This window comes from Olea europaea, unplaced genomic scaffold (genome assembly GCF_002742605.1).
Source record: "Olea europaea var. sylvestris unplaced genomic scaffold, O_europaea_v1 scaffold1805, whole genome shotgun sequence".
NCBI classification, from domain to species: domain Eukaryota; kingdom Viridiplantae; phylum Streptophyta; class Magnoliopsida; order Lamiales; family Oleaceae; genus Olea; species Olea europaea.
The window spans coordinates 102,877-117,179 of record NW_019235797.1 but is presented as its reverse complement, the minus strand read 5'-3'; the positions used below and the strand labels follow the sequence as shown (position 1 = coordinate 117,179).

Sequence of the window (14,303 nt, the reverse complement as noted above, 5' to 3'; positions counted from 1 at the left end):
ATTCAAATGAATTGTTTTAAAAAGTTAATATAGTGCAATGACCCACTCGCACTCGAACACACGCACGTACTCATGCTGTGCCGATTGAACAGTGGCGCATGGGGCTTATGATCGAATCCAATAGGATGTAGATCTCCCCCTTCCAAACACTATTAATATCCCTTGTGGTCTAAATCCAATTCCCAAACTTTCACCATATAAATTACCAAAGTTTCCTAACTTTCCTATGTGGAATAAGTGTTTGACAAATTAAATTCTTCACTAATTGGGTCACTTTGACATTAGATATTTTATTTAATTATAAATATTTTTCGATAAATAAATATATCACGTTAATTATCTAGCGAATAGAATGTGAATATGCTAGGTTTCGTTAAAATTAAAGTACGGGTCCTGTTAAAATTTAGACTCAAAATTGAACCACTTCAATAACCATTTTCCAACAGTTAAACCTTCTTTCAATCGTAGAACTGTCAGAGCAATCCAATCCTCGTTCTATCTAACTAAATCTGCATGAGGAGGAGCCATCCAAGTACTAATCCAAACTAACACGACCCCATTGGATAAAAGATTTCAGCATTCTTTGTTAAACTTCGTTGGCAAAACCTTGAAAACGGACATCGTCCATAACTAATAATCATTGACCTGGCAATAGCACTGCTGTAGCTCTCTTAATAGATTCACAAGCTTTCAGCAGATCCGGTTCTGTATGAGCAGCAGAGACAAACAATGACAATCTAATTCCTGCCGGTTTTGTTTATAGCTGATCTTTTTGAAGTCGCAACAAAAATGTAGTCTTCTTTCAACACCTGCAAATTACATTAATTTTACACCCTTGGAGTAGAAATCGTTAATCGGGACAAGAACTAGCAGAAGCCCAACTAGTAATAGGTTTCTTGAAGGGGCTAAGAACATTTTTGGCCATGCTTAAAGAAAAGGATATTTGACAACTTGCTCTTTTTTTCAAAAAAAATTATGAAAAATAAGTTAATCGTTTTGGAAGTAATTTTTACCTTGTCAAAATAAGTACCTAACTCGTCCAATTTTGACCCATAAAAAAATATTTATTTTAACTTCCTACCTTAGATACAAGTGAACTTTTAACATTAGCCAATATTGCTCTAAAGACTACTTACGCGACCGCAAATATCTTCAATCACTTTAGGTCGCCCTTTACATATCCTGTAGACTTGTCAAGTCTAAGGAAAACAATTGGTGATTGTGGATCACTCATGATCTCAAGGCCTGGTACATCTGATATACAAGGAATTTTAGTTAATATTAGGAACTAATAATAATTCTTCCAGGTGATTAAAATATACAATGGAAACAAACATATAATACCGAAAGAATAAAGGCAACCTTCCCCTGTCAATCCAAAACCAATAGAAAGAAAACAGAAGAAAACCTTTATACAGAGTAGAAGTATTCTTCTTCAGTTTTGTGATGAGATCTGGATTTCCTTCCAAAACATCAATAACAGTAATTGCTGCACTTTGATAGATGTGAAGGCAAAGAAGCAGAAAAGACGTAACCAGAACTACTGAGGCGCTGCCAAATGAAGCATAACATATGGCATCAGAAAGGAATATCAAATAAGCCCATGCAATATTTGTCATCCAATATAATCTGGCAAGCAAGTTTAGCTGGATTATAAGAGAATGTTTGGCTAAGTTAAAAAGAGCATTTGTGAGGTAATAAGCAAATTTAAAATAATTAATCTTTTCTTTGATGAAAATTTGAGATAAGCAAGTAACTTATTTTGAAAGTAGGTTAATTCCAGTGAAAGTAACCTTTTAACATTTCTTTTTAACCTTAAACCTTTTCACTAAAAAGTAAGAAAAAAGTGACTTTTTCAAACATATTTGGAATAAATCACGTAACTTTTTACTTATTTTTATGCTTTGCCAGACACGGTCGGAACAACGGGCTAGGTTTCTCTAGTAGTAGAAGCTAAGTATATATCTTCCTACTTGGTGATCAATGACTCCGGTACTCCCAGTGCAAAATACTCCGTCAGTAGCCAGTGCATGCCCCATAGCAGCAGTTACAATATCTACCTTGTCAATCTGCAACAATATAAAACCATACTACATAAAAAAGAATTCAATAACTAGTTCTACCAGAAGGGTGATGGAAACATACTGGAACTTTGCAGTGTTCAGTTAGACCTCGACCAGAACTTCCAAGAACACCAAAAGAATTGCTCTCATCCAGTATGACAGAGAACCAATATTTTTCCTTCAGCCTGATAATTTCATCTAATGGAGCAATTTGACCAGAATCCTGGAACGAAAAAAGACACGTCACTAACTAGTATTTTGATGATCCCAGAATACAGCAGCTGATTCCAACAGCTTCCAGCTTCTTCCAGATTACAGCTGTCAATGTTAGTTTGTTAGTTGGTTGATTAGTTAGAAAGTTATTTAAAGTTGTTAATTACTCTACCATTTTCTCTATAAATAGAGTCATTGTATGCATTGGAAAATTATTGGATTGTTGTATTCCAATCCTTCCTTTCATGGAGGTTTATCTTCCTCCTTTGATGGAGTGTTATTTTCCTCCGGTATTTTGTTCTTCTACTTTTATGGAGTTTAATACATTGTTTGAATTCAAGAATTTAACATGGCATCAAAGCATAATTGCTTCATACTGCTGCCTTCGTTTTTTCAGCATTTTGCACTATGAAATCAGGATTTTGCTTTCAATTTGGAAGTTTCATAGTTGAAGATTTTAACATCAGATGACTTCATGAACATCAATTTGCTGTTCTGGCCTTCAGTATATGAGTTCTATGAGGATCGCCAGAAGAGAATTCAGGAGAAATTAATTCAATAAAGTGAATTCAAGAAAGCCAAGCAACAGCAGTTTCAGAAGCAGATGCTGGTGTGGGAAGGTAAACCTGCTGAAGCGAAAAAGGAAGATACAAATGGAGACATCAAATCCAAGTCTTCAGAAGTTATTTCTGATGTGGTCAAGAAGACTACACATGATGAAGCTTCTGGTGACGACAACCTTTCCGAGAATAATTCTCTTGCAAAATCTCTTGGCCCCTTGTTCAACGTTTTCCTTAATCTTCAAGATGGACTATTGTTGATCTCCATAGTCCATCTTGAGGGGTGCGTGTTAGAATATACCAGCAGATTCCAACAGCTTCTTCCAGATTACAGCTGTCAACGTTAGTTGGTAGTTATGTTAGTTAGGTTAGTTGGTTGATTAGTTAGAAAGTTAGTTAATTACTCTATCATTTTCTCTATAAATAGAGTCATTGTATGCGTTGAAAAATTATTGGATTGTTGTATTCCAATCCCTCCTTTCATGGAGGTTTATCTTCCTCCTTTCATGGAGTGTCATCTTCCTCCTTTGATGGAGTGTTATTTTCCTCCTTTGATGGAGTGTATTTTGTTCTTCTCCTTTTATGGAGTTTAATACATTGTTTGAACTCAAGAATTTAACAGATCCCACAAGAAGTTATATTTAAAGTAATGTACATGCTCAACTAATCCAGTCGTCGCATGCAGTCTCATTCTCATTCATGGCATATCCATATAGAAACTATTATGCCTTAAAAAAATGGTGCATTTTTCTCTATAAATAGAGTCATTGTATGCGTTGAAAAATTATTGGATTGTTGTATTCCAATCCCTCCTTTCATGGAGGTTTATCTTCCTCCTTTCATGGAGTGTCATCTTCCTCCTTTGATGGAGTGTTATTTTCCTCCTTTGATGGAGTGTATTTTGTTCTTCTCCTTTTATGGAGTTTAATACATTGTTTGAACTCAAGAATTTAACAGATCCCACAAGAAGTTATATTTAAAGTAATGTACATGCTCAACTAATCCAGTCGTCGCATGCAGTCTCATTCTCATTCATGGCATATCCATATAGAAACTATTATGCCTTAAAAAAATGGTGCATCTTAAAAATTTATAGGCCAAAAAAAAAAAAAAAAATTTGAAAATAGTAGAAAAAGGATATGAGTGGCCAAAGGTGAAAAGCGATCACCTATCCAATTCTGCTTAAATATAAATGAAAGGGAAGGAAAAGAGAGCAAAAAAGAATCAACAACTAGAACACGAGTATTTCTTTTAGAATAGATACCTGATAAACAGCTTTGACCACAATATATCGCCTAACTTTCTTAGCTCGCTTGTTTTCCTGGGTAATTTTCTCCAGAATACTTCGTAAAGACTCCATGTTATTGTGTTTGAAATACAAAATTGTACATCTAGACAGGTGTAGCCCATTTTGTATTCCCCGGTGCACACCTTCGTCTCTGAAAGAGCGCCAACGAACATCTCTTAATAAATCTTAAAAAGTGGACAGCTACAATAGCGTCAGCATTGGAATAAAGATAAGTGAATTTGGAAACGGCGTATTGTAAATTCATTCAACTTATTACGAAGATAAGAAATTCAGACTCGTTTATCCTGGTTTTTTCACGTGAAATCAACCATCAGAAAATTTCATGTTTATGTACATTAACTGCATCCTGTCCTATCCACCCCACCCCAACAAAAAGTAATAGGAATATAGGAAGTTTTTGCAATTGTTTGTAGTATGTAGAGATATTTTTGAGATTTAATCCATCCATAGTAAGAGCGCCTACTTTAGTAGTTCTAGCTTTCACACAGTCTACCCAAATCTGTGACTCATCATTACACAGGAGAGGTTATAATAATTTCAATCTTAAGATAGATCCTAAATATTTAAACCTGGAGAAAGGTTTCCACAATTATTGAAGACAGATGATATTAGAAGTGTAGAATTATTCCATATAAAATAAAACAGGCCTTGTATACTTATCCTAACAAAGTGCCTCATGACATATTCATTATTCGAACAAAACATATTTGCTTAAGTAATACCATCTGAATACCATTGAATTTTTCCTCAAAAGCTTCCAGCAAGTACTTCTGTTGCATTATGCAAGACTATTGATCATAGAGTAAAAATAGATAAGATATACTTACACAACAATAAGATCACCCTTCTGCAAAATGCTAGGATTATACTAAACATCGTTGAAAGTCCATAGGAATAAAGTACAGAATCAGGAGTTCCAAGAAACTTCACTATTTTGGTCTCAAAGTCAAGGTGAACATCTGCAAAAATTGAAAATGTCATAGCTATGCAAGATGAACGAGAAGAATGTGATAACTTCACAAAGTAGGAGCTCCAGTAGATGTCAATGTCAAATTATACCGATTGTCCCATAAAATCCACGAGGACCACAGGAACCAACGCCATATTTCTCAAGTGACTTGGTACATGACTTCTGTTGCTATCAAATTAATACCCAAGTAACCACTAAAGTAGGAACAAAAATCAGAATATAGCGGTAACTTCCTTTTACTAGTAGCTTTTCATGTCCCACAAAACCAAAGTACTTTGCTGATGTAAAATTCACTACTTCTTTGTCATTTCTTATTGCATGTGGACCTGCCGCACTGTATAAAAGCAACCATGAGGTAGCAGGAAACCTAGAACTGCACATTCTTGAATTCATGACTGACAAACCAAAATCATAGCATTAAACTGACGAAGTCACATTTTCCGTGAATAGGTAAGTCATGTCATCATTCTAGATGAAATATAATGTTAGACACTGGAGTTGGGCATAGAATGGAAATCCATGTCACAAAAGGAAACAAAATATTTACATCATTGTTTTATTGGCTTTTCTAATATTTAAACATTTCCTTCACTGTTCTATCTACCAGAGAAAAAGACTAAATACACTAATATTCCATGTCTCCAGAAAAACGAAGTTGGTAACATAGATTGACTGAAAAAATCACCTTTCCAATACTGGAGGTCCATAATTCAACTCTTCAGGAATAGGAGGAGTAAGAGGTTCTGGGGTCTATTCATCACATAACTCGTCTATTTCCTAAAAATCAAATATAAAAGCTAGGTTGGTGAAATGAATGATGAAAATTGAATAACACAAATATGAAAACTTATGTTTGCAATAATATGATAGTTAACAGGAGTTCTTCTTTAATATTAGTACACATGGATATCTGCCTAACCTAAAAATATGCTCTGTGAGGAATAGTAGAAAGGAAAGATGAACCTGAAGATATCAAATATAAATTAGAACAGCTTCACTAACATGAATATAGTACTGTTAACATGTTAATATGATAGCATCTAACTCAACAGCAAACTTGTAACGTCATTCCTTTCAATCATAATGAAATGATAAATTTGTTCAGAAGATTTAATGAGGTAAGTAGGTAACATCAAATACAGTAGCATTGCACAGAACAAGACTAATAAAAAGCATGTTTAAACTCTGTATCCTAGTCATAAACACCAAACTAGTAACATCACTCCTTTTTGTTTTGAAATTTATACATTTTAATCGCTAAACCTAAAGTGTCCTAAATGGCTAAATTGTAATTAAAGAGGGTGTATTCAATTGAAACTTTTAATGCCTTTTGGGGATTAAAAAGTTTAGGGGGTATTCAATTGTGATTTTTTTAGACTCTTTAAAAGTCATGGTGTATTCAATTGAGACTTTTAAAGATTTTTAAAAAGTCTCTAAAAATTACGGTGTATTCAATTAAAACTTTTTAGAAGTCTCGATAAGCCTCGGGATATTCAAATTTTAATGACTTCTAGTACTAACATTTAAGCAGAAAGTACTCATATAACATATTAAAATTTCTCTCTCATTAATCACGAGATTTTGAGAGACTTAAAAAAAATAAAAATAAAAAAATTCAATCTTTCTTTCCTTTAACCTTCTATTATCATGTATGATTAAAATTTAATTTTTTTCTATTAATTATATTTCATTTATCTTTCTTTATCTCTCTTATTATTTATCTCTATTTTCTATGAAAAAACTAAATTGAATTCTTGTAACTTTTTTTTTTCTTTTTTAATTCATTTTTTTGTGAAAGATATCCTTTTTTTTTTAATTAAATTACAAAATTTTATATGAAAATTTTATAATTAAATTTAGATATATTAATTAATTTAGATATATTAATTTTTATTTATTTTTAAAAGTATACTATACTAATAATATTGAACCATATATATGTATAATTTTAATTATTATTTATTTAATTAAGGTCTTAAAATTTTATTTTTATTTTTTATTATTATTTTTTTATATGGGAAGAAGAAGGGAAGGATAAGGGATTATAGGAACTAACACCTCGCATGTGAAAATTTCACACCAGATTCACGTAAATTCTATTTCAAATGAAAGTTTTCAAAAATCTTTTGAATTCCATAAAAGTCAATAAAAATTTTAAAATTGAAATCTATAGAAGTCTATGAAAAACTTCCATTAATTCCATACAAATTTATAAAAGATCCACGAAATCCACAAAAGTCATCACCTAAAAAAAGTCCATCAAAGTTTTCAAAAGTCCCAATTGATTACACCCCCCTAAATGTATTTGTTTGCATGTTCCAAACTCTGCATCAGTTCCGAAACTTAAAAAGAAAGGTTCTTTAAACATAAGCCCAAGAACGTCTTGTTATGGCTGTGTTCAACACATGTTTAAAAATCATCATAATCAGCATCATAACACTGCCATCATAATCAGCGTCATAACAATAATAACAACAGTAACAACAATTGTTTATATCGTCTTTATTTAAAAAATGGTAGTGGCAATGATGTGATGCTCATGGTTATAATATCACTCCAAGATCATTTGTTTAGGGTTACAAAACTTCACTTCTCCAAAGTTAAAGCCCCGAATCCATAAGTTCACAGCAAAGCAGTTAGTGTTTTCAGTCATTTTGTGACTAAATAAAAGATGGCTAAAAAAAATCAGGAGAAAGGATTAAGTAGAAAAAGGCATACCAACTTGCCCACATATCCTGTCTCCAAATAAGTTAAACTATTTTGTCCATATATGGGACTGGGTATGACAACCGCAGAAACAAGGTAGACCACAGATATTATGCAACTTGATATGAATAATACAAACCTTCCCTGTCAATGGTCTTTTGGGTGGCCTGTAACTTTTCTGAGATAACAGGAAAAGAATTACCACCAAAAGCAGAACCTCCATAAATAGATGGCCTAAAGAACAGTGAGGAAATAATTATGTTATTTCAAAAAAGTTTGAAATGAGAAAAAGAAAATATCTGTGACTTTCAGCATACCTCCAATGGGCACTCCAAATACAACAGCTCGTACATATGAGGCATCAAGAGCAAATGTAAACCAATCAGATGCAATTTTCATTGAATTTTCAAAAACCAGACATAAGGTATCCATTAACTAAACTTGGCAGGCACACGAGAACTCAGCCAAAGAGATTACAGTACATCTTTTGCTGCTGCAATGTCTGTGTTCCTAGCCTATCATTTCCAATATATTCATTTTAGTTTCAAGACGAACATGTGGCTGGTCTATAGGAAATGATGTCATTACCCTACAAGTCAGCATTACAGAGTATAGAGTCTCCCGCTTACAAAAAACCTAGTTTAGGTGAATCCATGAAATTGAAATCAAAACCTCTTAAACTGTTTATAAAACACCTCCAGACACCCAATAAAAGGACTCACTTCTAGAAAATGAGCGAGGTCCAAAAAATTTAATCACTAAATATATGCTGCTTCATTAGATCACCATCCTTAACCAACCCAATCTCTTCAAACATGGACCAATTAACCAACAAATGCTGGTGCTCTCAAACAAATTACAACATCGCAACAAAACGATCTCATCACCATATTTCACTTTTAATAAATAAGATAGACGAAAAATAATAAACTAAGAGAAAAGGTAAATAATCCCAACACTAATTTCTAAGCATCCTATAATTTAGAACTTACTTTTATTGTTGCACCACTTATAGGTCTTGTCATCATTGCTTAAATTATGTTTCTTATATTCCGATAAGAGGAATACCAATATCCAATCATAACTCATGTACTTCATAAACACCGGTAAAATTAATGTAAGGTAAAAAAGGGCCTGTTTGATAGGGCTTCTTTTCCATGGAAATTTTCCATCCAAATGATGTGTTTGATAGTAAAAAAATTCCATGGAATTGGTTTTCCAATTACCCCCACATGACCATATTTTCTTGGTTTTTAAGGAATTGGTTTTCCTTTGGTTTTGGTGGGAATTGGGTTTTCCATTCATTTTTTTTTTTTTTTTTTTTTTTTTTTTGGGCAATGGAAACAAATTTTATCCCTTCAATGGACAATTTTCATGAAAAATAAAACCAAACGAAAATCAAAAGATTCAAAACAACAACATTTTTCAGGTGGAAAATTATTCCAATCAAACACGTTTAATTGACAATTCTCAATAAAACAAATTCTAAGCAATTCAATTTCCTTTAATTCGTTTTCTTTCAGCCCAAATTCCATTCTTGCAATAAAAAAGGACCTTATATTATTTCTCCTTCCACGTTAATCCAAACGAGCTCTGCAACAATTTCGTTTTAATTTATCAAACCAACATTTCATTTATTAAAATAATACTCTAAGCGGGGCTGAATAAAAATTCAAAATATACAAAATAATAAGCATAGATCAATACTGAAAAAAGGAAAATCAGAGCAAATACACAAAATTTACCAAAAATGAAACCTTTCAACGTAAATATGTACCTGCGATGTAGGATTTCATAGCTCTAATTGTAACCTGATTTGATTCGAGATTACAATTGAAGATATATTTTGATTTGTCTGATTATAGAAATGGGATCCAGCAGCTTCATTGAACTGAGGTGGCGCCATGGGCTCTCGTTTGGACAATCTGGGATGTTGGGCCGAGTTTGTTCAGAACTTACTGTACTGGGCAAGTGGGCCTAACAACTGAATCCACTTGATGGAAATTAGTAGGGTACCTACACAAATACCCTATATTTTGGGGTCATTTTGAAAAAAAGTGATAAATTGGAATTAAATGGAAAATTGTTAAAATTGGAAGTATTTTTTACTCTCAATTTTCCAAAACTAAAGCAGCATTTAAACACCCATTAGCCACCTTCGACTTCACGTGGGTTGTCGAACCATGATCAAAATGTGCAGCTCGTGCAAAAGTTTTAGGTGTGGTTCCTCTACTCTCTAATGCATCATACTTACAAAAACATAGTGTGAAGAAAATCATAAAATCTCAAATTTCATATTTCTTGCATTTAGCCATTATCTGAGTTAACAACATAATGTTTGAACAATTTGAAATGATAACATTATTTTCGGGTTAAGCCGTTAAGGTTACATGCAACTGTTATCTTTATTTCGGTGCGCAAATCAGCATTCACGTGATGTCGTGATCTTCCAAATGTGTTTGAATCAATTCAATTGATGCATTTAAGGTCTTTGTATAAATGAGAATGTGAAAAAATAATTTACTTCAATGAAAAAGTCACGCCATCTCGCTGGAGCAATTAATTAGATTCATACACGTGTGTTTGAAAATTTATATACACGAATTCAAACCTTGTTTTAATCTTATATTCAATTCAAATTAACTAGATGCATGCGTGTGTATTTTTGAAAATCTAAATATACAAATTCAAATGTTGTTTTAATCATGCATTCAATTCATGTTTCTTTAAATCATTTCAATTTATGTATCCAATGTGTTTGTGAAAATGAGAATGTTAAAAAAAAAGTGATATTATGTCACTTTTCTAAATTTATAAAAAAAAAAAAAAAAGTCAAAGTATCTCACTGGAGCAATTAATTAGATACATATGTGTGTATGTGTTTTGAAAATTTAAATATATGAATTCAAACCTTGTTGTAATCTTGCTCAATTTATATTTCTTTAAATCAATTCAATTGATGCATCTAAAATATTTGTGAAAATGAGAAATGGGAAAAGAGATATTGTCGTTTTTATTTATTTATTTATAAAAAGTGAGATTATATCACTTTTCTTTGAAAAGGTAGAAGTATTTCATTGGAGCAATTAATTAGATGCATATGTCTGTATTTTTGAAAATTTAAATATCTAAATTCAAAACTTGTTTTAATCTTGTATTCAATTCACATTTCTTTGAATTAATTTAATTGATGCATCAGGGTGTTTGCAAAAACGAGAATATGAAAAAGTGACATTCTCACTTTCTTTGAAAATGTCAAAATATCTCATTGGAGCAATTAATTAGATGCATATGTGTGTTTTTTAAAATTTAAATATACGAATTCAAATCTTGTTTTATTATTGCATTCAATTTATATTTCTTTGAATCAATTCAATTGATGCATCGAATATGTTTGCGATAATGAGAATGTGAAAAAGTGATATTTTGTCACTTTTCTAGAAAAATGACAATATTTTTTATCACTTTTCTATGAAAAAGGTGTCATTATGTCACTTTTCTTTGAAAAAGTCAAAGTAATTGAAGCAATTAACTATATGCATATGTTCGCGTTTTTTAGAAATTTAAATATATGAATTCAAAAATTGTTTTAATTTTGCATTTAATTCATATTTTTTTGAATCAATTCATTTGATACATCCAATGTGTTTGAAAATGAGAATGTGAAAAAGAGATATTTTGTGACTTTTCATTGAAAAAGTTGAGGTATCTTATAGGATCATTAGCTTAATGCATATGTGTGTGTTTTTTAAATTTTAAGTATACCAATTCAAATGTTGTTTTAATCTTGCATTCAATTCATATTTCTTTGAATTTATTCAATTGACGCATCCAAGATATTTACGAAAATGAGAATGTGAAAAGTGATATTCTGTCACTTTTCTATGAAAAAGTATCAATATCTCTCATATAAGCAATTAATTAGATGCATAGGTATGTGTATTTGCAAATTTTAATCTACGAATTTAAACCTTGGTACTAACACACCAAATGGCTTCTTATACAAATATTAGCACAACATACGTAATAAATACTTTTTTTTATTGCACGTAGTATACATAGAAGATAACTAACTTCAGCAGATTATGAAGACCATGGTATAACTAGGTAAGGATCTTCAATTAACTGAAGAGAAGAATATGTTAATACCTTTATGCGAGAACGTGACATTAGAGAATTTAGTTGTAATAAGCAGCAAATGACTAGGTAATGCCCATCAAATTATAGCAAATGATAATAACAGGTAAGGGAAGAAAGGAAAACCAATTTTTCCTTAATATTTTGACTAGAGTGTTAAAACTAAAAATTATGACATACACTTAACTACTATACAGGAAAGAAATATTCCAAGAGAAAAACACAGACATGGCTAAAATCAAACTCGAGAGTAGAGTGCTCCAAAATATGAGCAATTAATTTTCTTCCTCAAATACAAGGTGGGAAGTAATTGTCTAGTTACACCGTTCTTTAAACTGATGGAAGCCCTTTTTCTCCAACTGGCACATGAATGAGTAATCTGACAAGGCATTCAATTGACTGCAATACCATAACCCAATCCATGAAACCATGCTATTTTCCCGAAACTTTAGAGTAACATTTTTACTATCAGAGTTACAAAATTAGCTATCATCAAGCATGACAGAGCGACGTTTCATAAGAAAAATCCAATAGTAATGAGTGTAATCATTAATAAAGGAAACATAGTTTTTTGAATCGCCTTTAGTGGTAACAAAAGAAGGTCCCCATATATCAGAGTGAATGAGATCAAAGGAAGTTTTATTAAAAGGTAATGTAGAAAATTTTGCTAATTTACATCAACTACAATCAGAAGTGTCATCTATTTTCAAATTACCTAAGGCTCCAGTAGAAACTAAGAATTTTAAACGAGATGCTGAAACATGACAAAGACAAGAATGCCATAAATAGAAGGTAGAAGATAGATGATTCAAACGGAAAGATGACAAATTAACACTAGAAACTGCAATTTCTGGTACTTTAAGCATATCCAAAACATAGAGTCCCTCTTGCCTATGACGGGTCCCTTCACCTTCTGAGATTGTGAGTCTTGCACATAACAGGTTGCAGAAGAAAAAGATACTAAATATCCGGATTCACATACTTGGTTAACAGAAATAAGATTTAAAGTAAGACTAAGACCGTGATAGATGTCATTGAAAGATAAACGATGTGTATCAATAGAACCAACGCCTGCTATAGGCATAGAAGTACCATCAGCAGTCACAATTAACACAGGAGATTTGAGAGATAATGAAACAAATGAGTCTAAATTAGGTGACATGTGATGGGAAGCCCTTGAATCTAAGACCCACAAAGAGGATGATATACCTAAAAAGCTAGAAGATGACAAACCTATATGAGAGACAAACATTGCATGTGACAATGTTGCATTAAACCATGCTGCTAGAAAGTTCTGAAATTGCTCAAACATGGATGGTTCTACAAAGATTGATGGGATGTGATTAATTTCACAAATTTTCTCGGCTTTGTGCGTGTGTGTATTTTTGTTCAACTTTGACCAGTTGTGTAATTCAATTCCAAGAACAATAGGCCACCTTTTTCTTCTTTTTCTTCTTCTTCTCCGTTTTTGTATATGTGGCGTGTATATATAATCAATTTAGCTATTGCCCCATTTAACTACCATCAGGAAGTCCGTTTTCAACATGTATCTAAAATCAATTTTCAGCTTTCTATGTGTATAAATACGTATTAATCCCCAAGCAGCAGCCAATAATCCTTCCATGAATGACAAAGGCACCAGACAGAATTGTCTGTAGCTATCAAATTGCATCCACCCCCATCTGCACCAAGAGGTGGCCCTGAGGGTGCGCCAGTTGAGCGACCGCACAGAGCCTCAAAACTGTAGGGACACCAAAAAAATTTTGTTATAGTTATATATTTATTTAGAATTAAATATTTAAAATATATATTAATTTTAAAATATAAAATTTTTATTATTATGCATAAGATATTAAAATTAAGAATAATGTGATTAACTAATTATAATTTTCTTGAATATAATATTCTTAAATAATATTTATATCTTAAATAATGTGAGGGAAAAATAGACAAAAGAGACCAAGTTGAGAAGAAAGAAAAATTGAACAACCGCATTTTTCAATTATCTTTTTGGAGAAAAGAATTAAAGAAACCAACCGCTTTTTCAATTGCCTCAAAGATAATTGAGGCAGAGAAGAGAGAAACGAATTGTCTTTTTGGAGAAATCATCTTTTTCGCCAATCATCTTTGATCTGACTCCAAAAAAAAACTCAACTTTTCCTTAAGCGACGATTCACAATTCGTATTTTTCATTAAACTGTCGCTAAAAATATGAATTACCTGTTATCTTTTCTTTATTATCTTTTCGTCAATCTCGTTCAGCGATTTCACTAATTTTAATTAGTTTTGCAAGAACTTGTTAAAATCTGAATTTGTGATAATCTTGATATTGTTTTAAGACATCT

At 32.0% G+C, this 14,303-nt stretch overlaps 2 pseudogenes; both read right to left on the bottom strand.

Annotated features, from left to right (window-relative positions):
* Positions 1-373: 373 nt before the first annotated feature.
* On the bottom strand, positions 374-5,249 carry LOC111378357 (annotated as a pseudogene).
* On the bottom strand, positions 4,974-9,724 carry LOC111378353 (annotated as a pseudogene).
* Positions 9,725-14,303: the final 4,579 nt, after the last annotated feature.